Source organism: Coturnix japonica, chromosome 2, assembly GCF_001577835.2.
Source record: "Coturnix japonica isolate 7356 chromosome 2, Coturnix japonica 2.1, whole genome shotgun sequence".
Taxonomy (NCBI): Eukaryota; Metazoa; Chordata; class Aves; order Galliformes; family Phasianidae; genus Coturnix; species Coturnix japonica.
The window spans coordinates 125,769,154-125,793,296 of record NC_029517.1 but is presented as its reverse complement, the minus strand read 5'-3'; the positions used below and the strand labels follow the sequence as shown (position 1 = coordinate 125,793,296).

At 39.6% G+C, this 24,143-nt stretch overlaps 1 long non-coding RNA gene across 1 annotated transcript; it reads left to right on the top strand.

Moving 5' to 3' along the window:
- Window positions 1-13,989: 13,989 nt before the first annotated feature.
- On the top strand, window positions 13,990-21,453 carry LOC107310520. Its single transcript, XR_001553617.2, has 3 exons — window positions 13,990-14,193; window positions 19,619-19,748; window positions 21,044-21,453. It is a non-coding gene; the product is annotated as an uncharacterized LOC107310520 (long non-coding RNA).
- Window positions 21,454-24,143: the final 2,690 nt, after the last annotated feature.

Genomic DNA, 24,143 nt, shown 5'->3' with positions numbered 1-24,143 from the left:
GCTGGAAACTGCTCTTTGCTATGCAGCAGTTGAGATTTTGAGACTGTCCTCTCCCATCAAAACAAAGCTAATGATCTTGGTTTAAGAAGCCATCATGGGTGGGCTCAGCTGTGTTTCTGTAGTGGATGCAGTGTGCTCTTGCAATTATTTGGGGTGGCTCAGCTAACTCTCCTGGGAAGGCCAGTAATAAAGAACTAGTAATTAGGACAGACCCAGGGGAATAATATGACATCATTCTTGGGTACTTGAAGAGAGGCACTGTATTTTTTATAGAGATAGATGCCATATAAATATCCACATAGATTAATGATATAATGGAGGCTTTTTTGTCATTACGACATCTTCAAACAACCTACTACTGTTTGTCCATCTGTGTTACAGATTGCAGACTGAGGCCAAGAAATATTTAAGCAGATGTTTAATGTTAATTATAGAAGCAAGCCTATTGATCTCAAGGAGAATACCTGCACTTCTAAAATTAGGCACGCATTTAAATGCTTTTTAAAATGTAGGCCTAACTCATAAGTTTCGATAACATATGTTGCCCAACATACATCGAAATAAAAGGTTTAAAAAATTGAAAGCAGAAAGGCTATAGAACTAAAAAATAAAATAAATAAAAAATAAAGCAGCACCCTGTTCAATTTGCTTTTACAAGAGATCTTGTTGCAATTTTACTGCATCATCCAACTGCGTAGATCAGATAAAAGAGATGCAGACATATTTATTGAGTGTTTCTATGTAGCATTTGAAGTATGAGACTAGAGCAGATGTGCCTAATTCTAGAAACCTTCTATTCACAGCATTTTAATTCTTTTTTTACAGGCAATATATGCTGTCTCCTTACAAAATGGAACAAGATATTTATTAGCAGTAGGAAATAGATAATTTATTTTTACATGCAACTTTCCATTGGCAGAGCTTGTGGAGAAGGCACACATGGCTAGCGCTTCTTGAAAGCCCTATTTTGATACAGATTGCTAGAAAAAAATAAAAGAGAAGCTTGAAATGGGCTGGGCTGAATTTCAAGTGACAACATCATCTCAAAGTAAATATGTCCTCAGACAGAGATGGTAGGAACATACGTGAATACAGCATATTCCCAATTCTAGCATTTCCAAGGGTTGTTTCGATGCAGGTAAGTAGCTCCTGAGAGACTATCAATCCAAACAGTGCAGTGCTTACCTGATAAATAGCAAGTTTAAAGGGAAAATGATTGAAAATTAAAAAGGCTTGTGATGAAATTGACATATGATTCAAGTCATAGCTAAATGCTGAGAAGAGCAAAAAAAGAAGACAAGAAGAAATCAACTGATTAGGAATAAATTTCATACGAAACTTTGAGATTGATAGAAGAAAATTTTAGCCAGTAACCGAAGAAAGAATGCTATGGATTTTAAATGCATGACTTATATTCATAGTGTACTTTACTCTAGAAGACAATATATTATTTATGTGTGCACAGAAAGCTCTCTCCATGTGTCTATATACACACCTAAAGAAATAAATATATAAGTTTTAAAAAGTAATGTATGCATGGGTGTAAAAACAACATTACTTTCACCTGTTGATTTTTTCCTGGGCTAAGCAATGTTTGCTTGAATAAGTTGGCCAAATTCCACATAGAGAGTCATTTTTACCTTACTTTGTAAATGCTGTGAGGGACAAAAAGTCACAGAAGTTAAGGAAGGAGTTGTAGCCTAGTTTTGTGCACAGGCCTCCAGAACAGCTCAGCCAGGAGAATTTAGAAAGAACAGAAGCTGCTGCTGCCAAAAAACTTTATTGTGTCAACTCCTTTTCCTAGAAAGGTCATTGGACAGACTGTTAGAGTGTTTGTATTCTTATAAAATGTTGTTAGTACAGATATAGAGGGTTGGTTTGAAACATAGTATCACATGATTCTGTAAACACTATATAGTGTTTTTAATCTAGAAATACCTTTCCATAGTTTCTAACTGAAAAATGTTTTTTTCTCTTGCTTCTACCTTACTTTTATTTATTTATTTATTTTCAGTATTAGAAATGAAATATCCACAGGAGAAGAAAATAGGTATTTCAGTCTTCACTTAGCAATTTTACGTTATATGAAAACAGACGAATTTAAATGACTTTTTTTTAAAAAGTATAACACTTTGCGACAATTTATAATTTTGATTATACAGTTTTCAAATATGGGAAATGGTGATTCAAGGAGGGAGGATTTATTCTGTTTCACATATCCAGGATAGAATCAGAATGGGCAGATGGGCTTTCACTGGAAGGTGAGAATACAAGCTGTTGGGGAGGAAAAAACCCCACAAAATCTTTAAGATAAAAGCAATAAAACAGTGGCATGAATTGCATAAATTGAATGTGAGGATTCTCAGAAGCAGCTAATGAATCTGGAAACTGGTGGCTTTGACATCAGAGAGGTCCTTCCTCTGATTGGCCTGTGGAGATGTCTACATCTGACTGAACAAATTACATCCTAAAATCTGTTGTCCAAGACTCATCAGCAGTGCTGGAATCAGATAAGTATTTTACATACACCCAGAAAGCTGAGGTGGGGCTCACCTCCTCCTCACTACAGCACAGGTATCTGTGCTTGATCTTTTTCTTCATTTCTCAGTGTGCTCTGTGAAAATTTAGTAGCTACGGTCAGTGGGTTCTGACAGTGACCAACTGTACTGTAAACTAGATGGGTTTGGCTGAATCTGTTGCTCACTAAACTTCATTTGCCACAATGACTACAGTTCATAAACCTAATGGGGAAGGCAGCTGAGATGTAGACGACTTTGTTGCAGATACAGAAGCTTGGCTGAAAAACTTCATCCTTGTGACCTGGGCAGAGGTGGTAATGCTCAAAGATAGGAGGACAGAAGAAGTATTCTGATTCTTTCCAAATTACTTTTCCCCTTCCCAAGCAAAGCATCCAGATAAATAACTCCTCCCATAAATAATTTTTGAAGCATATTGAAGAGTCACAGCTCCAGGAACAAAATGTTTTTGAAATAATCTCATTTTCATTTGGTTAAATAGAGTACAGTTGGTAGTATGAAGCCAACACACCTGGAAACCTCCAAAGTACTTTATTTTTTCAGACAGTTGTACTGCTGAATGAGTCCTCAATTTTAGCTTTTTACCATTTGGCACTAGAAACACTGACATTCCTAGTCTCAAGGATTTAAAACTTGGCATACAGCTGTGGCACCTGAGAAAGCAGCAAGAAATGGATATGAAGCTACATGGAGGCCCATGAAGAAGAGTTATGGGCTGCATGTAAGTGATCTTCTCTTTAAAAAGCAAAGAAGACTTCATGCAACAGGGAAGCAATGCGTGCCCTTCTTTTTGCTTCAGAAGGAAGGATAAGGCAGTTGCTGAGATCTGTTGCTGAAATGTTCAGTGCCGTTATGTGTTAGAACAGGTGGTACCCACAGAGACTAAGGGGAGAGGGTGTCTTCTAAACATGCACAGTCACAAAGCTGGTGCTTGTGTTGTCAAAGGCACTTGAAGACTACATAGGGGATTTCTTTTTATGGCTTTGCTCTTTTGGGCTTGAAGAGGGGAGTCATATATTTTCTACCTAAATAGCCACAGAGGTGCCAACTGCTCTTTTATTTTCTGCTCAGATACCTGGCACATGGTATAAAAAACAGATAATTCACAGAGGTTTGTCTGACTTTAGTGCAGTAATTTTCCCTCCCAAAATGTCAAGAGATTCTTTAGCATCGCTAGGAACAACCTTGTCAAAATGGGTACAAATCAGAACACTGGAAAAGAATGATTCAGAGAAAAATCAAGGTCCCAGATTGCTTGATGCTCTAAGCTGAATAAATTTTCTTCTTCTCTTTTCTTAAAATGCTCACCAGTATTGTCTGCTACAAGTTGCCCAGGAGCAGCTCTGGTACCTCACTTCTAAGAAAAAGCTTTACAAGGAGGTGATGAGGAAGCTGTTGCAGTATATGTGAATAGGTTGGAGGGATTAAGAAGGGAGGGTGAGGTTAGAGAGACAGAGACCTAGAGAGAAAGGGGTGGGATTCGGAGGGTCACATAGGGAATGACAGAGAAGCAACAAGAAGCAGTGGTTTGATAAAGCTGTGGTAAATGAGGCAAAGTCTGGCTGCAGGAGCTTTGCCTGGGAAAATGAGACCCAGGGGCAATAAGGGAACTATGGCACAGAAATGTAGGATAGGTATGGAGGTGGGAGTAAAAGACAAGAAGGAGAGGAGATAGGAGCCCAACCATGCCTGTGTGGGGTGGGTGTAGCACAGGGGACACACAACACCAGCCAGTAATGGTGAGAGGATATCAGGGAAGGCAGGAGACAGTGGCAGAGGTTCAATGTACATGTGGGAAAACCAGATGCAAGGCCAACATGGAATGGAGGGATGGAGTGGGAGACCACAACAAGCTTTTCTGCTAGAGTGAGAGAGGGAGCTGTGGGAAGCAAGACCCAGTTAGCACCACTTTTGAGCCCTGTTGTCATACACCAAGTGGGCGATTACACTAGAGAAGTATCATCAGGCCTAGAGATGAATAAGGCTTTTGAGCTCATAAGGAGAACATTGCACCACCACTGTCTCTACTATGTCACCTGTCCAGCTCCAGGCCTGGTGGCAGCTGCTCACACCAAATGAGCACTTATTTCCATGTAGAGAATGCATGGCCACTGGAAGGAGATCTGGAGTGTGGCATCCAGGCCTGGGGTCTCCAACACAAGAAAGATGTGAACTGTTGGAGGAGGTCAGAGGAGGGCCACAAAGATGATCAGAGGGCTGGAGCACCTCTCACGTGAAGAAAGGTTTGCGAAGTTGGGCTTGTTCAATCCAGAGAAGGCTTCAAGGAGACTTCATTATGACCTTCTAGTACTTGAAGGGAGCTTATAAGCAGGAAGTGGGACAACTTTTTACATGGTCTAATAGTGAAAGGAGAAGGGGGAATGGCTTTAAGATAAGAGAGAAGAAATTTAGGTTAGATGTTAGGAAGAAATTCTTTACTCAGAAGGCAGTGAGTGAGGCCTTGGCACAGGCTGCCCAGAGTAGCTGTGGATGCCCCATCCCTGGAGGCATTCAACACTAGGTTGGATGGGGTCCTGATCTGGTGAGTGGCAAACAGCCCATTGCAGGGGTCTGGAGTTCAGTGATCTTTAAGGTCCTTTCCAACATAAGCTATTCTGTGATTCTGTGATTCTGTGAGATGGCTGAATGGAGGCCCAAGGTAATGAGGGTACATGAGGACAGAGTTCACTAAAGGAGAACAGGTCTCGAAGCAAGGGCACCATTATGCTGGAGGAACAGCCAGGGAAACTAGTGGGGTGGAGGAATATCTCTTCAAAGGTGTCTGCTCCAAGGCATGGGATAAAAGCCAGAGAAGAAAGTGGGAGGAAAAGGAGTGAGGCTAAGGACTTGGAATGAGGGAAGGGAAGGAAAGCTTGAGGGGAGATTTTTCTCCTGTTATGAATCCTCTGATAATAAATCAGATTCCTTTTAAAAAAAATGTTATTGAGGAAAAGAATTGTAGTGTAAGTCGGAGAAGAAAGAAAACTCAAGCAGCGGGTGATCTCCACAGCTTGCTCAGATAAATATGCCACGTAGCAGCCCTCCTCCCTGCTGTCCAGCTGCTGCAGGCAGGAGTGGATCATTTCCTCCTGTAGCTTCTCCTTACCGGGGTCAGCAGTGGCTCAGATGATAGTATGTTCTTGCATAATCAGCAGAAGGACATCAGTGTTATTGACATTCCTCCATCACGCTGCTGTCTCTTTGCTTGACTTTGACTATAGGAAGGAGAAAGGAAAGGTTTTCCCTTTAGGTTTTCCAGTGCTATCACTTAGTGAAATATTTTTTGCAGTTTCAAGCATCTTTGTAAAGCAACTTGCTTTAAATTTTGAATTGGAAAAATCCTATAAGCAAAATGTAGGGAAAGAGAAGAAAAACAAGCAACTGCAATCAGCAGGGAAACATCCTCTGACAATATTTTCTCTCCAAAAGAGAAAACAACCACAAAAATGTAAGAAAATATTTCCCCTTAACAATTTCAACAACAAGAACACTCTTCTCTATTGAGTAATGTTTCTGAGAAAACCTGAATGAGGGAATGATGAAACTTTGATGCAATTTGTGGAATTGGAGGAAAGTTGAAGTGGAACGAGTCACCACAGGGCAATGGATTTCCTGAAAGAAGAAAAAAAAAATTCTGCAATGGATTCATTGAAACTCCTGCATGTCATGTTGACAGTGCAAAACAGATTTTTTTTTTTTTATTGATAAAGAAGAGGAGGAAAGAAAAAAAAGAAAATATCAGATGGACCATAATTATGTTCTAAAACAAAACAAAAAAAAAATCATGCCTAATAAACTATAAATTATAAACTAAGGCTAGAATGAAAACAAAGAATCTCACCTGGTACAGTAGACTCCTGCGTTGGGTGACAGAGGGAGATGCCCATTTGTATCACAGCTTGCCCTCTTCATTGCTTGTTGGAATATAGGAAGGGTTTCTCCACTGATCATACAAATACAAAACAAAATAAAAATACGTCCTTCCCATCCTGTTCCTTATTCACACCTACATGCCTACAGACACTGCATTACCTTCTCTGAGCCTATGTATTGGAACCTAGAACCCTAAAATCCAATCCTACAGCCTCACTGACTGAACTCATTCACCTGAACTCAGCTGGCTTCACTGTGTCCTTCCATTCAATTCAGTTGTACCACAATGATTTTGCAGATTACCATTTTATGAAGACTTAATTTTTTGTGATCACATTTGTATGAGATGTCTAATGGATTCAGAATAGGTTAGAATCTTGGGTTGTCGTGTGATGAAGGGTTTGCTACAAAGTGCTATTCTCCATAGTGGCCAACCAGCAAGGATCTCCCCAAAACCCAGAGCTTCTGTGACTATAATAGAAGCAGAAGCACAACTTGAGAGCTTGGTGCTGTTATCTTCTGGAAAATAGTTTCACACTAAAAGCAGGAGAAATTTAGATTGGATAGAAGGTAAATGTTTTTTGTGATAATGATGGTGAGGCACTGGAACAGGTTGACCATAGAGGTGGTGGATGCCCCATCCCTGGAGATGTTCAAGGTCAGGCTGGATGGGGCTCTGAGCACCTACTGTAGCTGTAGGTGTCCCTGTTCATAGCATGGGGAGTTGGACTAAGTGATCATTAAGGGTCCCTTCCAACTCAAATGATTTTAGGATTCTATGGTTCCAATACACTGGCTCAGAGAAAGTAATTCAGTGCTTGTTGGGATGTAGGTGCAAACAAGGAACAGGATGGGAAAGACGTGTGTTTTTATTTTATTTTGTATTTGTATACTCTAAGTAGATGTGCTACCTCAGGGGCACTGTTTTTGTGGTAGTGCTTTTTGTATGTTATTTAATTTAAAATATCTTTTTATTCATTTATACTTTTCACAGAGAGAACCTTAATTGTTTTTAAATATATGGATGAAAATCATAGTCTGTTCTGTTAATTGTTTTGGATTGGTAGAGCCTAAAAACAAACACCAGGCATTTCTCACCTTTCATACACTGCTCTTTGATCCTCTTCTGCATTTGAAGGATGCAGCATATGATCACCTTGTAGCTTTCTGGAAAGATCTCTCAAGTCATATTTTTTACAGCAGGGTTCTGTATTTCTTACCATCAAACAACATAGCTTAGGTTAAGTAATAAATGAAATGAATCTGTTGTCTGCAGCATTTTCCACATATTGTTGTATTCAGGTAAGATCATTCCTTTGGGGCAGGTATGACCTATTTTATCAGTAGAGAACATGTGAGATTACATGGCTCCTGAAGCCAAGTGAGCAGGCAAGAAAAATGGAAAGTCAAGGAGGAGTACAGAAAAGGAACAGATCTATAAAAAGAAAACATAAGTGAAGATTCTTTAAATGTTCAAGGGATATTATCATGACCTGCGAAAGTGATGCCTTTGTCTGGGTAAAGACAAACACAGTGTGAGACTTCCTGCTTGTGAGCATTTATCCCTACCTTTGGGGACCACTTTAGGAAGTAAGAGATTCATAGCTCACTTCTATTTCAGTCCCTTTGGCTTGGGGAATTGTATCTTTTGTTCTTGGAATTCACAGTGCCCTTGAACAGCCTAATCACTAAGATGCTAGGTTTCTTAAGCTATCTAAAGGCGTGGATCCTCTGTTCACTTCTTCAGCTCAGCTTCTCAATCTTACAGTTCAGACAGCCACAGACTCCTGCTACCTCCTCCCCATTTGTCTGCTACGTCTGAAGCCAGTGATTAGTCATGTCTCGCTTGGTTACTCCAGTATAGAATAGAATAGAATCAAAGTGGTGTCTTCTGAAAAGAGGCATCTCTACTGGTCCAGAAGTGGTTCTCAGCACCTTTGTGTCTGCCAGAGTTGTCACCACCCAGAGTTACAGGAACCCTGGTGGACCGACTATTCAACCCAGGAAACAGGAAAACTACCAGATCTTCTCCAGGTGCCTCCCATTCTGACTTCCCAGACTGAAGAAGAATTTTTAGCACAGCAGACCTTCTCTCTGGGCAGACAGCCACTGATCTGTGCTACTATGAGATCCAAAACATTCTTATTTCTGTGTGCTACAGTCCACTAAATACTCTATGTCAAATATGGGAACTGGCATTTGGATTTCTGCTTCTTCTCTGCTGTCTCCAGGATATCATCACAGCTTTAGAATGACTGTGACACACTGCAGCATGGGTTTTTATTACACAGACCCATGGTCCACTGGAAGTTAGACTAAACCTACTACCTTGCAGCAAATAGCAGGTTGCCCTCTTCAGCAGGATGTGAGTTGTATCCATTAGAGCTGCGGTGGGAAGACATCTTTCCATCCTCCCCCAGTATTTTTGCTGGTCACTTCACCTACTAGTTCCATTCAGGAACTAGTAATTAGTAATAAGTAATAGTAACTAGTAATAAGTAACCATTCCAATCTCTAGTTCCATTCAGGGGTGGAAGTAGTAGAGCAAGCACAAACTGGAATAGAGCTGGTGACTCATAAGCCTAAATATTTTTAATATTTAGCAGGAATAAATATTGATATTAGAGAGATTTACATTTAATAATGGCTAAAAACTTCAGTATGTTGATGAAGTGTTCAGTTCCTTGTGCACCTATGACTCCTGTTGGCTTTAAAGCAATTGAAGGGATGCAGCGAACGGTGGTGGTTTTCATGATATTCTGTATTCACAGGGACTGTTAAGGAAGGGGGAAAGGAGAAAGGGAACTGCTTTCAGAATTTGCATTTCATTCTTTAGCAGCAACTAACAAAGGGAAATGTTTTCCTGTGGCCATATACTTTCTTTCCCATGAACTTAACATGACTCAATTTTCCTGTGATTTCAATGTGAACATTTTTTCTGACATATAAAAAGAAACGGTTAGAGCTCTATATGTAGGCCAGTAATGCATTGGGCCAAATTCCACTGATAAAAACTATGCTTTTTTTTTTTTATTTTTATGGAAGGCATCAGTATTTGTCCTTGCTTGTTAAGAAGCCGCCTAGGGTAGGCAAAGGACAGCCAAAGACCAGTGCAGATCCTCAGCTTTTCTGGGATCTTGCTTCCATGCTCAGAACTGTCCCTGTTGTGATGCAATCTGGCAGCTCTCACATGTCCTTGCAACAAGGATGCATCATTTCAATTTTTTTCTTTTTTTATCTTTTTGTGAGAAAGGAAGGAAAACTAAATAATGAACTCAGGCCTTGACTTGCAAAGGAAGAAGGAAAATGCCATTTTCAATGCCTGACTCATTTTATAAATTGCAAGGGCATTTGTATTTTTCAAAAGTAAATTCCTGAAATCCACATTCAAAGAAAGGCGTCTGTTTCTGAGATGGCAGAGATCTGCAAAACTTCTCAGAACCTATCTGTGCTGTGTGTAAAGATTCTGACCTTTGCATATGATCTGATGAAATTCCTAGGAGAAGAAATGAATGAGAATCAGTCCCCAAAACAACGGACTAAGAGATGCAGTTTCACCCTGAATGCACTGTTGAGAATAAGTGTGCCATGTTCAGAAACCTGATAAACTTCATTCATTCATAAATCTGCTGGAGCCAACACAGCTACTTGCAGGACAACTCACCATGTGAGAATTGGCAGAGTCAGTTAATTTGATTGGCTCCAAGCTTACCACTCTCTACCATTATCAAACCCTGCTTCATTTGTAAGTCTTTGTAGAAACAGCTGAGATGCTTCAAGCATTGATCTGAAGCCCCAGGGAGTCCTGATGTAATGTAAATAACAGCAATAGTAATAATAATAACAATCCATACTAATTGCCATTTAACTTCACTCTTGTTATTAGTCACTAACAAAACACTAACATTCTCCCCTAAATCTTGCATAAACAATCCAGTGTGGCTTTGAAACATAAATATCCATTGACAAAAGAAGCAGATTTCATTAGCCATTTCCTATAGGATAGATATCCTGGTGTTATTAATGCCGTTCTAAGTAAACATCAACTGTATTAAAATGAATGCCAAGAAAAAATCTTTAAACAGCAGTATATTAACACGAGTGGCAATGCAGTTCATCTGTCATGGGCAGATACTTTTCTGTGGTCAAAATCATCTGGAGATGAAAAAAAGTATAAAATATGCTGTATTTTTTCCTCACTCTAATGTCAGGTCTCACATTATTATGTTCCCATTGAGTATTTTTGATTGTCGGAGTGCTAAGTGAAGAAATTAATTTTCTTTTTCATTAGCTTGTCTACTCACACCACAGACTCCAAGTGATCTGTGCTCTGAGGAGTGTGCAGTTTATGTAGAACAGAGAAGCAGCATCGGGAAATCACAAAAGATGCATTAATTATGTTTATATTAACAGTTTGTATGTTCTTATTTACAGAATTGTTGAGCCTATTAAGCCTTTAAATACCCAAATTGAGAGTAGCCTTACCTTGAGTAATGCTTATATCTCCTGGCAAGAAGCATTTTCCTAGAAATATACTTATTATCATTGCCATTACATGAATTTACATCATTCACATTCTTTTTGTTACAAGAAACATCTAAGTCTGTAGAGTTCCCCTCAAATCTTCTTTGAGTTTGATTACTCTGGCAAATCCTTGTCATTCAGCAGGCTTTGTCCAGAATGCTTGTGGTTTGGTTTTGCTATTTTTAAAAATGTCATCATACTTAGAGCTTGTGGCTGGGTCAGCATCCCTCAGCCCTGGATATTCTCCCCTGGGGAGATATGAGCCGCCCTGAGCCACAGCAGAGGGAAATGCTTGGGTGTCCTGGGAGGGAGCTTTCTGGCATCTCCTGCACAGACTAGGGAAAAAAAAAAACAAACAACAACAAAACAAACAAACACTGAAAAGACCAAAATTCAACCCCATTCAGCAATACCAAGAAGTGTTATCTGAAGGAGGAAGTTCACCTTCATATGTCTTGCACAACAGGTTAATTACGGCAATAACCACACTTGTCCCTCTGTACCCTTCCACCTTCCTTGTATAAACAGAACATCTGTTTGTTCTGTGACTACAGAGTAGTGAAACTGCAGCTCGATGGAGCTGACCGGATGTTTGCATTCTGTTACACATGGATAAATATTGATAGACCTAATCCTAAAAATCACAACTGCAATAAAAATAAACAGCACAACCCTGTTGTTAATGAGCAATTGAATATCAGTTACATTTATAATATTCATATATAACCTACTTATCTGAACTCATTCTTTCTGCAATTGTTGTAATCTTGGCTTTTAGTTTTACTTCATTTCCTATGAAACACGGTAAGAAACAGTGCAGCGTCCTGCAAAGAAAATGCATTTAAAGTATAATAATTTGCATTTAAAAACAGTGACAGCTCGGCCTTTCCTTGTGCTGGTCATGCTGTGCCATTCGCACTTGTTAATTTAATAGCTGGGATCCTCCATCAAGGTGAATTACAAAGAAGATATTGCATGCAAGTACCAGCAAGAGGCCTTAAATTGCACCTCCTTCAGCATAAAGTCCTGTGGAGTGCATTCACTTCCTTAAATTGGCCTCAGTGGTGCAGCTGCAGTGGAAGATGAAGGGGCTGAAGAAAGATGAGCTGTCATATGAGCTATGCAAACCTTCCCCTTAGGAGCATGGCAGGGTGGCAGACTCATGACATGCAGCTTATGCAGACATAGAAGGAATATGTGGCTTTCAACATGCTCCATGCTGCTTATCAGCTGAATTGCGCTGAAATGGCACTGATCAGGGCCCTCTCATCCAATGCATTCTCCGTGACTTCCCACTGGCCAATGATACTCAACATCTTCTAGGACTTTGTTCATTTATTTTTATGAATTCAAGTTCATGATTTCTGCCTGACTGTTAGGATTTACAGATTCACCCTAGCATGTATCAGATCTGCAGTTACATAAGATCTGCATATAAGCATATGCAAACAAACAAACAGTTTAACATAAAAAAAACCCAGAACAACACTAGCTTAAACTGAAGGTAGTTCATGCTGTATCAAAATCTGAACATAACCAATTCTCTTATTTTGACATTGTTTAAGCAAATATTAATAAATTAGCCCATGGCAGGAAAGAACTCTCTGTCTCTTTGTTGTAAATTTCTATTTGATATGAAAATGTTCTGAAAATAGAGGGCTCCTTTGCAAGTAATGTGCCCCAATTTATCAGATTGGCCCATGATAGGAGGGGTGGATGTTGGTGGTACAGCAGTACAGGTGAAACCTTCCCACCAATATTCTGTTACATGTTGTTTCTGTGTGAGATAGTAGCAAAGGGGCAGCCTGACAGAATGGTGTCTGACATGGAAGAACAGATGAAGCAAAGGTGGGGAATCGAATTCCTCCATGTGGAAAAAATGGCTCCCCCTGATGTTCACTGATGAGTGTTGAATGTTTGTGGAAACCAAACAGTGGATGTGAGCACTGTGAGGCAGCGGGTGGTGCATTTCACCAGCAGCGCCAGCAATGTGTAAGCAAAGCCACACTCTGGACAGCCATGCAGATTTTTACCAGCGCAGCATGCAGACTCTTCTTCATTGCTGGTGAAAAGTCACAGCTAATGGTGGTAACTATGCTGGAAAAATGGTATTTTGTAGCTGAGAATTTCTCTATCAACTAGTGTTCTTGTGCTCTTTATATCTGTGTAAGTTTCTGTGGAAATAAATAGGAGGCATTACTTTTGAAGTGTCCTACGTACTTAGGAATACTTGCTGCTTTTGTAAGGCAAGCAAGCACATTTTTGAAAATAAGAGAGTGTTTCTATTCTTAAATGGAAAAAAGAAAAAAAAAAAAGAATTATTAAGAATATGAAGGTGTTTGAAAAAAAAACCACAAGTTTTCACACCTACAGATTTCTGTGGTTGTTCTATAAAAAATAAAAATGCTGGCACTTCACCCTTTTCATCTCCTTTCTTGTGTGCATGGGCCCCAGCTGACTGAAGGTGAGATAAGCTCTTATTACGTGTGCCACTTCCATTACGTTTCTGGTACATGTATAATATCAGAATGTACAGAAACGTATTGGTCTGAATTCCAGGTAATCACTCTATTTTCTCATCACTACATCTGTTTCGTGGTATCTACACTTTAGCTGTGGGAGGAGCTTCTCTGAATCTATTCCAAAACCAGTCTCTTCTTTCAGCATGTACATACATCTCAGCTTTTGCATCGTTCACATAACCACCTGTTTGGGAATTCATCCCAATCACTTTCTTTATTGTAGATAAGGTGTATATCAACTTATCTGTTCTGGTGGCTTTGAATGAGTCATTAATTTTTGCAGCAGAAAACCTATCTTTTCAACTTACATGGTCCAGCAATAATCCATGAACTAAAATTTATTTTAAGGCTAGTTTCTACTGATTGAAGATACTGTTTGGCTATATATCACACTGAACACCATTTTTTAATATTACTGAGGTGTTATAGTCATATAGTCATGAAAGTAAGATATTTAAAGAGAAGTTGATTCTTTATTTCTCAGAGAAATGTTCCCTTGACCTCCACATGTCCTTGGGTTTCTTTTAGTTTCTTCTCCAGGCTGTGCCATATCCCAGTACTTCAATCTAACAGTGACTTCATAATGACATCAAGAGCAGGCTTCACAGGTCATAACGACCTCCGTTCCTGTTGGGCATCCTGCCACTTGGGAGTTAGACTTGGACTTAGCCCACATTTAATAGCCCCTCCTAGATCACACCCTGACTGGACTGGGGAAAATATGGACTCCTGCAGTGGTAAGTGTCTCTTTACCTCAAAACTACCTTCATCTCAGTTTAGCATTAACTATTTTTATAAATTAAGAGATAACTGAATTTACATATAACTGCATACCTGAGATACAGTCTCCTTCATCTGTTCGGTAGCCACCTAAATATGGAGCTCAGGCTTGTGGGTCAGTTGTTAAAGTCGTCAGTGCTGGTGTTAGTACTTAAACACACAAGCAAAGTAACAACAAAACAAGTGGGAAAAAATATATATATGAGAAGTGTGTTGAATAGTAAAAGTTACATCACACAAGAGAAGCACTGTTAAATTCTGTTAATGAAAGCATGTAATGTATACCAGTTCTCAACACTACATCTGAAATTCACACTAGTATCAACAGATAGATATCAACCCCCTTTGATCCCAGGGTTTTTTTACATGGGGAAATGGTTCATCAACTCAGTGGCTGTCTCGTCAGGGAGCAACCTGACATAAGAACTGTGGGCAAGGGGATAAAGGAGTCCAGGTGTGAATCCAGGAATGATCCATCTTGACAGTGTAGATGCATGGAGAAATGTTGGGTGATTAAGTTTATTGGTTATACTTAAAGCAGTTTGGGCTTGGAGATAACATAGAAGAGACCCAAAGCTAACAGGCTGAATGAAACTGTGAGACTGCTGAGAAAATTTGCAGTGAAGAGCTCTGGCAAGTAAGCACGTGTTGTCTCACATCAATAACCCCAGCACCACTTCCTCCTTGCCTGCCACAACTAAACCAAAATGAGCGTGGGATCTGCTTTTCATAGAAGTGTGCTTTTCTTTCTGGCTCATATTTCCTATCCATACCACACAAAGGTACAGTGCAAAGACCCCACCACAGCACACACCTTCATTTGTGCACAGATGAGGCAGAAGGGGTTTGTTTCACACGAGAGAGTTAGAACTGACCTTGTAGTATCACCTGAAACCACTGTGAGTTTAATAAAGGAGGCAGATACTGTTCCTCTTTTGACATCCTGTGTGTGCATCATGCTCCCCAGCAGCAGTCTGTGGCTACAGAGCTCACCTACATTCAGTCCTTGGCCCTCCCACATCTGATATGTACATACCTTCACGCCAAGTGAAGTTCAAGTCAGTAAAAACAATGAAGATTTTCTTGCAATAAAATGCTCAGACTGTAGCCAGGATTCTATTAATAGCCATCTTTCCACTTAACCAGTAATAAATAGCAAGAATGAATAGAAAAAGTAAATATTTGATGAAGCCAAAGGCCTATAGGTCCTGTAGTATGGATGTGCCATGCTTTGCATGCTGATGCTGTTGCTGTGTAATTATCCAGCAGTGTATGCTTAAGGTCCACATTTTGAACTGTGAACTCAGCCTTAGCCATTTTAGTGTCTGCAAATCTTATTCATGTATATTCACAAATAAAAAAGGAAGTGCAAAAATGTGACTTGTGTGTCTTTAGACAAATGCATTCAATCAGACTGTTGCCTATTATTAAAAATCCCAAATCACCAGCAATTTCCATTAAAAAAAACCCTCCACCAACCAACCAACCAACCAACCAACCAAAGCCCTGACAGCATGGGAATCGGATTCTCTAAGCTCTTGAAACTTTTAGGTGTAAAGTATAATACACAACATCTCTTGACATCCCACACATCACTCTCTCTTTCTAAAGACTATCTAATATGCAATCTTCAACACTTTGTTTTCTTTACTATCTGCAGCCTCTGCTCTAAGGATGCTTTGTGGAAATTTGCTCAGCTTGCGGTAAAGAATTGCATAAGTTGATAAAAGCTAAAAATAACTCAGCAGACAGCTGTCCATTGCGTTGGCTTTAAGATGAGTCATGGAAAAACCAAGGAGTATTGTCAGCATACAAGTTATATGGCTTTCTACTTCATTTGGATATGCCTTGAAATGTGTGAAATCATCTCAGGAAAGCATTCATTGAATGTATTGATATTGCTGTGAATCTTTCAAACTGTTTGGGGTCACAGGCTTCCTTTTAGGAATTAGTTGTTCTGTAACCTGCAGGAACAGAAAAGGAAATAAAGAAAATAAAAATCAAACTCTTGAATTCACCACATCCCATAGTGAGGCACTTTGAGGGTGAAACTTTAAATATACTAAGTTTTTAGGATGGAATTTTGTTCTTACTTGTAAATTTTTTTATTTTTTTTTTTAAAGTTTTTGTTTGTTTGTTTGTTTGTTTGGGGTTTTTTTTTGTAAATGAATAAGGCCAGGAAGTCAGTACAGCAGTACAGAAAGAAATCTGTTCAGAAAACTGTTTTCAGAAAACAATTATTTATGGTTCATTTCCAAATTGAAATCTGTGTTAAGTGTGATTCTACAAGCAGTTGCTCTCAGCCTTGTACTTTTGATGTGTACAATGTGTACATTCTGCAGTCTTATAAGTGTCTCCAATCACAGTAGCTTGATGAGGGCACAGATATGTTGGAGAATATGAATAAAATTCAAAAGGATCTTGTTGAAGTATGTAAGGTGCTATTTCAAGGAAGTAGTGCTGAGTTTACATTTTGGAGCCGTACCTCAGAAACAGTCTATGCCAAACATATAGATCTATGAACAAAAACTGGTTTTATCAAGAAAGGCTGTGCAACTCATTGGTTTGTTTAGGGCAAATTGCAATCTAGAGAGACAAACACTTTTGAGGGGGATCTCTGTGGCAGGAAACATAAGGGTAAGAAGAAATGAAAGGCCTGAAGAACAAAACTAAACCATTATTTCACAGATTCTACCAAAATAGAAAAACCAGGAAAGCCCCATCTCAGAGCCTCCAAAATCAACTTTTCACTAAATATATGTAAACAGTATGCTGACCATAGCACACTGTAATCTAGGACAAGCCTCCATCAGGCTGAAGCAGTGGTTTCCTAAAGAGCTGAGCTGAGTTATTGGTTTCTCACAACAGAAAGGAAGAAATAATGTGGTGGCCTTCCATTTCTGGTCTTACCCCTGTACTGTCTATGATGTTCAATGACATCATAGTGGACTGAACCAGCAGAAAGCTGCTGGGATATTTTGAAGCTAAATAGTTAGTTACAGGCTGATGATGTTGGTTTGGTGAGTGCCAAATCAATGAGTAGAATTCTGGAGAGTCTTTGCTTCCATATAGAGAATATCTCATTCCAGCTTGCAAGATAACCAGAGGAAAAATGCAAAAATAGAGGGAAACTGCTAAGAAAGTTAATGCTGTTATAAAATAATGTAAGGGGAAGGAAGAAAAAAGAAGATGGGGAGTAAGTTGGACAGGAAGATGGAAATATTCTCCTAATTAGAGGTTCTTTGTTGCACTGCCTTAACTGCATGGTCATAGCTTGGCAACCATTCAGACTTCAGGAGGCATTGTGCAAGCTTCTGATAGGAGGGGTTTCCTTTGATGAGCTGGCCATTGTGGCTTTACAAGAAATTTTACAGTACTTCCTCTCACCCATTACAAACCACAGTTTTCTGAATGAATTTTCTCCTCTTCTGTTTTTAACAGTTTAACCCTTAACCTTTCTGACTCATGTTTTCTATTCTAGTGCAGCATGTAACCCAAGGTGAAAACAGGGACAGCCTACACAAGGCTACACATTGTGTGGAACAGTGTTTTTGCTGAAAAGCAGTTTGCAGGTCTGGTAGTGTGGTATGAGCAAAAAAAAAGCCTCCAGACTCACTTGCAAGTCAAATGAAGAAAGTCAGGCAACTACTGAACCTGTTGGTGATTCATCTGTATTCTCCAGTTTGTACTGATTGCTAAAATGTAGATGTGTAGTGTGGGCAACAGGCACAAAATGATAAAATTAGGGAAATGACTCTTTCACAAATAGTGCAATGATTTGTTTGGCAGTGGAAAGAGGATCAAGTAGTTAATACAAAAGTCAGATGGACAAAGCTACATACATAGGTGACATAAAAATAAATGTATTGCATTAGATAAAATGACCTAAGTAAGGATAGAAAGGGAGTATTTAAAGTGTAGTCCATTTCAGGGTCACTGTAGAGAAATCTGATATTAGACTGGAAAGTAAAGAATTAAGGCCACGGTGTCTTGGCGAGAGTTGTGAAAGGATAGGATTGTGAAAGGCCTTTGAGTCTTTACTTGTGCAATCATCATAAAAGTCACAGTTTGTGAATGCTGGCTTTTCCCTTCCTTCAAACCTATGTCCAAAAGGGTACTAAATGGAGATAGTATTTCTTCTTATGTAACCATGATTTTGGACAGTGCTAAGAGTCCTGAGCAATGTCTGAAGGGATGGCACGTTCCCAAGGCTCTCAAAGGAAGTGTTACAACCCAGCAAGCTCCCCTGGAGAGTACACTGAAGACAATAATGTTCCAAGTGGCTTACTGCTAAAATCAATATGTGGCAGAAAAGCTAAGGGGATGTGTGCTTACCTAAATTAGGGGATGAAGTCAGAGCTGTTTCTCCAAAAGCGAAAAAGTCTGTGACTTCTCTAACTTCTGTCCTGAAAGACTGATACAGCTCTGTGATGACCTAGGCTCCTCGGACAAATAAGTGTTTGGTAGAAATAGAGACGCATTTATATAAAGTATGGTGGGAAAATCAAGACTTTTAAGTGAAGTCTAGCCCAGGAGCCTGGTGGATGGAGCTGGCCAGTAGCAGGCTGTTCTTTCTGCTGAAACATGTCCTGCTCTGAGAACAGGATTACAGCTTTGAGTCTCTGTATTTAAAATGTCACGCAGAATGGAAAGATAGCATAAAATCTCACCTACAAAACTTTCATCTGAACTGACTTGCCTGTCATCTGTGTGTGATGATTCATTCAGTGCTTGCAAAGTACACACTTCGGGATGTTGAAGTTGTGAGGCTCATAAAAATTACTGCTGTCTAAATTTCATAGTTATAGGACTGGATGTCTGCAGTAACTTCACTGTCATGGGAAGGAAGGTGAGGAAAGAGGCATATTTTAATAAATGGTTAGAATATACCAACATCTGTCAAAAAAATCAAATATCTCAACACATTTTGATTTCCTGTCTTAGAATTTTTTCAGGCTCCATTTATGTTACAATTTTTGGCTTTTGTTCTGTTTCTCTTCCCTATCTGAGCACTGTCATTTGTGAACAAAGCACAGTGATGCTGCACCTTTCTACTGTCAAAATAAAAAAAGAATGTTTATCCTCTTCTGGGTTGTATTCTGCACTGGAGAACATGGTCTATAAAGTGGAGACACATATTAGCACATGAAATCCTTCACCTATTATTGCAGTTTTAACTTTGAACAGTTCTGTGTGCACTTTAGATGCTGAAAGAGAAATATCTTAAAAAAAAAAAAAAAAAAAAAAAAAAAAAAAAAAAAAAAAAAAGGAAAGAGAAATCCTGAAAAAGAAGGTGTCTTTTCACCCAGTTTACCATTTGATTTCTGAATCATAGCTTGTCAGAAACTAACAAAAAAGGCTACTTTTGTATTGTCTGCACAGTGTTTTTCATCTAGGACCCTCAAAGCTCTTCACCTATCAGCCTTCAGCCAGCAAAGAAAGTCTAGATGGTCACGTTGTGCTCTGCCACTACTTTAATGCTTCTGTAAAATCCATTGGAAGTAAGTTGCTGGTGAGTAGAAGAGAAGGGAAGGGAGGGCACAAGACAAGAAAGCAATATTATTTAATTGCCATTATCATCTGTAATATGGTCTGGAGATGTGTCAAACAGCACTATCTTAGGCAGTGCTGGAAAGATAATCTCTGCTCCAAATTTTCCAACAAGTGTTACAGATATGCTTGGCCCTCTGTGTCCCAGAGGAATTAACAGTAGACTTTGTACCTGTAAATCCTCATGTTGCACCAAAGGCAAAAAAACTTCCATGGTATTAATTTCATTGCATGAAAATCTGACATTAGTTTATGTGTGAGCTGAAAAGCCCCTTGTAAATAACATTTACACTGTAAGGCCATACGGGGGAAAGTAGTGCATAATACAGCTTGGTCACTCTTTGTTACTTGGCTCCATAGTGGTAGACTGTTCCACAATTTTTTTTCTTCCTTATTTTTTTTTTCTTCAATTAAAAAAACACACAATTAAACAAATAATTAGCCAGGGAAATGCAGGGCAAGAAGACTGTAATAGTGGAGCACTGGAACAGGTTGCCTGGAGAGATGGGGATGCCTTGTCCTTGAAGACATTCAAGGTCAGCATGGACAGGATTCTGAGCAGTCTGATCGAGCTATAGGTGTCCCTGCTTATTGCAGAGGAGTTGGATCAGATGTCCCTTAAAGGCCCTTACAATTCAAAAGATTTTGTGATTCTATAGTCATCCGGCTGGGCTAGAAGGAAAAACATTTTACCCTGTAATGTTTCCCCACTGGCCTTAATATGGTTACTCCTGCCTTGTAGGATTCAATATGAGACAAGACTCGGTCCCTGTGATTTGAATGAAAGTGAAAACGAAGGGATCTAAATGGAATGTATTGCCTGGATACTACCAGTGGATAAGACAGAAAATGCAGATTCTGCTTTTCATTCAAGTTGCAGCACAGTAATCAAGCAGATTCTACTTAGATTCAAGATGTCGGACTGGATCCCAAAAGATTCAAAGGCTGCCATTGGCTACAAACCCTTTGAGGACTCTTGCAGTCAAGAAGTTAAAGTTTTGTTTCTGTAAATCAGATGAGGCCCTGAAAGAGTGTGAGCTAACTTAATTTGCATACAGCTGGCAAATACTCATCTGTAGCATCATGGTGTGCATTCTAGCAATGCCTGGTTTAACAAAGATTTCTGGCTGCTTTACCCAGCCTTTTTTTAGTGCAAACACAACTTGGGAAGCACTTTGCAGTGACTAGAGGACTTTCGTAACACAGAAGAAGGGTTCTGAACCTTGTGTTCTCTTGCTGCTCCTTTTTCCTTCTCAGTTTCTCTGAATGCTGCTACAGCACAACCAAGGGATGTGCGTTCAAACACCACTGCAAGACAAGAACTTTAGAGGAACTGCACAGTATTGCAGAACGGGAAACAGAAGTCCAAAAGGGCAGAAGAAAGGCAATTCTGAAGCTGCAAAATCCAGCTATTACAATGCAGAAGTTAGGAGGAAACAGTAGAGAAAGGAGTGAGGAAAGCTAGAAGTTTCTCTTCTAAAGCCACTGTGGCTTAATTGAAAGCATTAATAATTGTAAAAACTTGGAACCTGTGCTGCTGTCATCAAGTGTCTTTTTGCTACAGGCACAATGCAAAAAGTGAGAAGATAAGGCTTTGAGACACATGCCTGGCAAAGCAAGGGAAAATGAAACTCCTCCACTATGCATTTTAGGACAGGAAAATTGTATACCACCATAATAATAATAATTATTGCTATTTGGATAGATAACATTTGATTGGGTCTTTTTTTCCCTTTGTTTTGTAATCCTGCAAGAGTTCTTGCATGATCTGACAAGTGTTACCAAAATTTTGTCATGTTAAACAGTGAGATTTCAAGATTCCATTTTTTATTTTAGTTTTTCTTGTCTTTGCTTGGGCTGTGTTTGGTTTCCCAGGTGATTTTCTTAGTGTGTCAGGATTTGTTGGCTACTTTGGAAAAGTCAAGTGATGAGGATGACTTCTGACTATTTTCTTGCCACCACTTCACCTGTGCCAACAAAGTTGCTTTGGAGGTGACACAATAGCATGTAAATAGCCACTGAAAGTAAAAACCTGCTGAATAACATTTAGTGGTTGATTAAATTTTCCTTTTTCTCAGGAGCACTTAATACCAGCTGCCAGCAAATGAAAGACCCTGTCGCCTCTTTCTACAACTCCACTTCCAGCATGTGGAGCTATTATACTTTCTCTGTATGTTTTGGTGCTCAGCTGATATTTGGCTAAGCCAGCTCAACCCGTGAAACATTCAGAAAAGTATTATTTTTGTAGTACTTTGCAGCTTCGTGAGTTGAATTGCTTAAGGAAAGTGTCTGGTGATCATTAGGTCTGGCTCCCTCTGAAAGGGAGAGGGATTTGTGTGAGGGAAGAGCAAAATCTGCAGCATACAGCTCCACTCTATGCTTGAAAGGGAGTACTTCTCCTTCTGTGCATGAATAAAATGGGGAATGGTGTTTTCTTCCTCATAAAGTTGTTGTGTGACAACATTAAAGACCACCAGACTACAGTGGTGAGGGGGAAGTGGATGCAGGTTTTTGCCTTGAGTGTCCCTCATTAATCATTAATGAAGACTTCATTATAACCTTCAGCATTTTTCAGTAGTTTCCTTTAAATGCTCATCCTGGAAAGTTTATTACTCACTTATGATAAGTGGAAAAGTGTGACTGCAAATCCTGTTGTCTGAATCCATCTATTAAGGTTTAACACCCATAATTACCTATAACTTGTGGTGTTGAATTATTTTTTCTTTCCAATCTGATCTCTGTTTCTGTGCATTTTGATTCAGAATTTCTCCTCTGTGAGTCCAAGTTGAAACCATTTGGTTGTGAGTCTTTTTGCTTCTGCTGGTTGTAGACTGATGGCTTATTGAAAAGCAAGCTAGACTAAAGCATTTGCACATGGTTCTGCCAGTGACGAGATCAGCAGGACGCCCTGCAGGAAATGGTGGAGCTTCTTTATTCTAAGTAAGGTTGGAAAACTTCTCCAAAAATCAGGCAAGATGCAGTCTGAGATGCATCTGAAATGCTAATTAGTGAACCTGTGACAATAGTTCAGCTCCATTATCAACTCTGATCTGATGGCTAAAACATGGGCCCTACTGATTATGATGCAATAAGCATTTGGAAGGATGAAATGAGTTTAAATCACCAAATTTTGTGGTTGATACACCAAGCTATCTCTTCTGCAGGGTGACTGCAGCTGTATGAACAGATTCCAGCTCTTTTTTTTTGCAAAGGGATGTTTTATGAACTTATCTAGAGCTGGGTGAGCTGCTGTGCCTGATCACACCATGACGTGCATGTTCTGGAGAGCATGTCTGCTTTTGGACACTCATTTGGATGATGGGTACCGCTTCACAAGGCCTTTGAGTTGCACAGAGAATGCCATAGAGCAGGGCTGGGTGCACTCTCTTTGAGGATCTTGCAGCAGATACTTGAACCCTCCTTTAAGAAGCATTGCCAGCTCTTGATTTTGGGAGCTCTTCTCTTTGCATACCATGTAAAATAACATGCCTGAGTATTTAGGCATATTGAAAGTTTCTGTGAAGGACTGTTTCTGTGACAAGAACAGGGGAAGGCATGTCTTGAATTGTCTCCTACAGCGCAGCACCTGTTATACCTCACTCTCTGGAAAAGTAGCTGGTGAAATCCTGCAGAACTGAGCTCTGTTTCATGGCTGGTTGGCTGAGTCATGGCACGGGCCTAAGAGGAACTGCATTACTATGAAAGCAGTAAATCAGCTGTGAAAGAAACCCTATGGTTGAAAGTTGGCCTATGTTCTTCCCGCTACAGACAATAGGTCAATGTGTCATCTAAGATACCCTGTTACCACAAACCTCTGAGCTTCCCACAAGGTCACTGGGAAGTAAGGAAATCCTACCAGTCCCTGTTATCAACGAGGAACCGACATCTCAGCTTCCAATGAAGCAAAACACACACATTTTAACAGCTATCTGCTAGTTTATTTATGCTGGTAAATACCCTGAAATATATTCTTCCCACATCCAGGATATTGTATCATAAGCTCTTCCTTCCTCACAGCCTTCAAGTCTGTAACCAATGATAGGGCTGAGCTCAAGGCAGTGGGGTCACAGTGGAGGTGAAGTGAACAGGAGCAAAGTGGCAGATGTTTGGTTGGAAAAGAGCAAATTTACAACTTTGGAACTACTGTCACTGTTATGTGTAATTGATCAATAGATTCCAAACCTCTAAAGCCTTATTTTATTTATTTATTTATTTATTTATTTATATTTATTTTTAATCTATTGAGCTTTTACCTGGAGAAATGCCATCATTGGAGTGCTTAGCATCCCTGTCATCAGTCATTTCTGATATCTATGCTATTCAATATCTTGGTGAAGAGTTGTCTGACACTTAGCTC